Genomic DNA, 4,486 nt, shown 5'->3' on the forward strand with positions numbered 1-4,486 from the left:
GGTGTCTGTAAAAGACAATTATCTATTGCCCAAGATGGATCATATATTGCAGCGAGTAGTTGGAGCATCAAGGATGTCGCTACTCGATGGCTATTCCGGGTACAATCAGATTTTGGTGCATGAGGATGATCGTGACAAAACTGCATTCACTACTCCATGGGGAACATTTCATTATGCAAAGATGCCGTTTGGTTTGAAAAATTCAGGTGCCACTTTTCAGCGTGCGATGGATATGGCCTTTGCCAATGAGAAAGATGTCTTTTTGGTTGTTTACCTTGATGATTTGACTGTATTTTCGAAATCTGATAAAGAACATTTATATCACTTGAAAATGGTTTTTCAAAAGTGCAGAAAATATGGTATTTCGCTGAATCCAAAGAAACGTCTTTTCACCATGAGTGAAGGCAAGCTCTTGGGTCACATCATTTCCAAAGACGGCATCCGTATAGATCCTGCACGTGTTGAAGCTATTCAGCAAATTGAGCAGCCTCGGAACAAAAAAGAAATACAGTCCTTTAACGGGAAACTGAATTTTTTGCGTCGCTTCATTCCAAATCTTGTTGAGCATCTTAGAGAAATCACAAACATGCTGAAAAAGGACAGTCAATTAAAATGGACAGAAGTGGTGGTAAAATCTTTCAATTTGGTAAAGTTGGTTCTATCTTCAGCCCCTACTCTAATCAGTCTGGATTACACACAAGACTTTATTTTGTTTTCATTTGCTTCTGAGCACACATTGGCAGCTGTACTAATGCAAAAAAGAGATGGAGTTGAGAAGCCTATTGCTTTTTTCAGCCGTATTATAAGGGACGGAGCATTAAAGTATAACATCATTGAAAAACAAGCACTTGCGCTTGTGAAGGCCTTGAAGGATTTCTGTGTGTATATATTGCATTCCCATATTATAGCATATGTTCCTAACGCGGCAGTAAAGGATGTTTTGGTACAGGCAGAACCAGAAGGAAGGCGGGGTAAGTGGATCGCTGCGTTGTTAGAGTATGACGTGGAGATTAAACCAACAAAGCTGATCAAAGGTCAAGGTCTCGCTAAATTAATGGCTGAAACAAATTTACATGTCCTAGATATCAATTTGATGGCTTCCATGTCCGATGAAGATGAGGAAAATTCAGCACAACAGGTATCTCACATCTTTGTTTCTTCTCCTTGGTATGCTGATATTATATACGTACTTCAAAATTTGTGTTCACCTCCCGGGATGCCTCGAAATAAAAGTAGGACATTGAAATTGAAAGCAACCAAGTTTTGCATCCTCAAATCTGCACTATATTGGAAAGACCCCGGTGGAATATTGCTGAATTGTTTGGTCGAGGAGGAAGCCAAAAAAGTTGTGGAAGATTTTCATAAAGGTGACTGCGGGGGGCCATTTGTTTTGGAAGACTACAGAAAATAAGATCCTAAGGGCAGGTTTTTATTGGCCTTCATTGTTTTCAGATGTATATAAAGTTGTCAAGAATTGTCACGAGTGCCAAATTTTTCAAGGGAAACAGAAATTACAGCCATTGCCTCTCAAACCAATTCAGGTCAGCGCACCATTTCAGCAGTGGGGCTTGGATTTTATCGGCGAAATTCATCCGCCATCGTCAGGACAGCATAGATGGATATTGACAGCTATAGATTACTTCGCAAAATGGATTGAAGCCATTCCCACCCGGCAGGCCACGGATGCGGTAATTATTTCTTTCCTTGAAAATAATATACTGTCATGTTTTGGCTCTCCAAGTAAGTTAATTATAGATAATGCAGCAGCATTCAAATCAAAGAGAATGGTTGACTTTTGCTACAAATAGAATATCAGGTTCGGGCATTCTACCGCCTACCATCCGCAAGGAAACGGGCTGGCAGAATCTTCAAATAAGTCCTTGGTAAATATCATTAAAAAGTTGCTGGAAATCAATAAGAAGAGCTGGCACAAAAAGTTAGTGAATGCACTGTGGGCTGATAGGGTAAGTCAGAAAAGGTCAATTGGCATGTCTCCTTTTGAGTTGGTGTACGGGATAGACGCGGTGTTTCCTACTTCTCTTGCTATTCCGGTGGTCAAATTGCTTCAAGAAGCTGGTAGTGAGGAAGATCCCATGCAGAGGTGGATTAATCAAATGATCCATTTACAGCAGACACGGGAGGAAGTACTTCAAAATACTCTCAAGCTGCAAGAGCGCATAAAAAAGATTTATGATAGGAAGGCAAAACCAGATGACTTCCAAATAGATGATGTGGTTTTGAGGTGGGATGCTCGGAATGAAGACAAAGGGAAGCACGACAAATTTGACAATTTATGGAAGGGTCCCTACAAGATCGCAGCATATCGTGGCCAAAATGCTTTTCTTCTCAAGGAAATGAACAGAGATGATTATCCCGGAGGGTCGGTCAATGGTCGGCTGCTAAAAAGGTAACATGTCTGAGCATTTTCTGCTCTTGTCATCATCATTGTACATATCGTTTTACTTCTGTTTTATCGCATGTGTGTACTAATATTTCATCCTCAGTTTAGGGCCCGTGGTGAAGGCTATAATTTTGAAGATGAAGATTGGTTGGTTTGAGGTTTGTCAAGTTGGTTTTATCAATTAATTTTCTGTCCAAAATTGAGTTAGTTTGGGTCAAAGTTGTGTCCAATTTTCAGTCAAATTTGTAGTCACCAAAACTGTCAAAGTTTGTGTCAAATGAGTAAATAATGACTCCATCGCCCAATGGTTGAACGCACTGGTCTGCCCTCCTAGAGGTCTGAGGTTCTTGTCATCTCCAAGGAGCTACCATCCCCATTGGAGCCAATGTTAGAGTCGGTCTAGTAGCCCTCCACTAGAGATCAAAGCTCTTTGCATTTCATGATTAGGTGTCCCATCAGTGTGATCATGTTGCATTCCGTTAGGCATGCCATAACTCTGGTGGAGGAGTTTGTGTCTTTTATTCCCCTCCTATTTGGCACTGCTGGTTCAGGTTTGTTTAAGTAAATAAAATCTTCAAAGGGTCATTCATCTTGTTTTAAATTTCAAGGTCTTAGGTCTAGGGTTGAGTCAATTTTTGTCTTGAGAGGTCATAAAGGACCAGCAGGCCAGAGGGATGTCCTTCATAAAACATCATTTCAATAATTCTCATTATTGTACAGCTAAATTTTCACCTTGTTTTCAAAACTCTGTTTTTGAAAAACAAAGGTCATTATCTCGTTTTTGTAAAAAATTGTCAAAATTTCAAATTCTCCAAATGATGAAGCGCAGCCTTGGTCTCCTTTGCCAAAGCATCTCAGAAGCCATCCCTGCAAAAATTCTCAGAAGAAATCATCATTTCAATCAATTTTTTTCAAGAAAAAAAAAGGAAACCAGAAGTCAGAGCCAATTAATTCAAAAAGTGTCAACACTCAAACATTATAAAGTGGGTTTTGGGCAAATAAAAATAAAAAAGGAGCCTATAAAAGCACATCACTGTTCATTAGCAACTCATTTGCCTCTCACAAGCCAAGTGAATCCTTGCAAAGGTGATTTCAAGAGTCATTGAGCAAATTGGGCAGTTTCAGAGGCATGCTACGCATCAGCTGAGGCGCGCTACGCACCCAGGGTGCGCTACGCATCAGCGCAACTTTTCCTGTGCATTTTTACTCAGGCACTACGTACCAGAGGGGCGCTACGCGTTGGGCAAGGTGCGCTACGCGTTGGGTTTTTCGCCCAATAAACTGCCAGCAAGCTACCAAATCCTCTTTTCTCTCAAGCAAATTTCAGGTAGGCCTCTCCTCCATGGCTAGTTTTGGTTTTGCAAGATGAATGAGAAATTAATATGTTAAAAATGCCATGAAAATGAGAAGTTAAAACCCTACATTGCTGTGTAAAATTTAAAGATTTAATTGTGCTAGGGTTTCAAAGTATTTTGATGTCTAAGGTTGCCCATTTTTGATCCCTCTTTTCCCTCATCTTCACCAACATTCTCCTTCAAATTTTCCCATAAAATTTTATAATCTTCCTCTCTAAAATCCCTAAAACCTACTAAATTCCCAAACCCTAGTTCACATTAAAATCCCACAATATTATGATTTCCCATCCTGCCTTCCCTAAATTCCTTATTTATGTTTATTGTCCCTAATTCCCTCATGTTCCCCTTTCCCTAATAATCCCCTTGTATTTATGTCCCCTTGGTGACAGCATTTGAAAAAGTCAAACAGCAGTTAATTGGGTGCAAAGTCAGCAATACATTTCAGCCATCTTGCCTTCAAAACCATGTCAGAAACTGAATTAGATTATGAGCAGAGTTATGACAATGATTCAACATTGGAGGTAGAAGTGCCAAGGAGGCATCACAAGGGTGGTAAAGGTGGTCGGCATGTCAGGGAGGAGCCCACTTCTCTAGCTCAGTTGCAAGCTTGTCCACTTGCAATGACATGTTTTCAGTATAAATCATGCTTTGGATATTGTGAGCGGATCTCACAAATTCAACATCACAGAGAACTAGTCCGCTTTTTTGTCCTACATTTGCACAATGGTCA

The sequence above is a fragment of the Pinus tabuliformis genome, chromosome 9 (assembly GCF_031772625.1).
Source record: "Pinus tabuliformis cultivar Carrire ecotype Pingquan chromosome 9, CPIR1, whole genome shotgun sequence".
NCBI lineage: Eukaryota > Viridiplantae > Streptophyta > Pinopsida > Pinales > Pinaceae > Pinus > Pinus tabuliformis.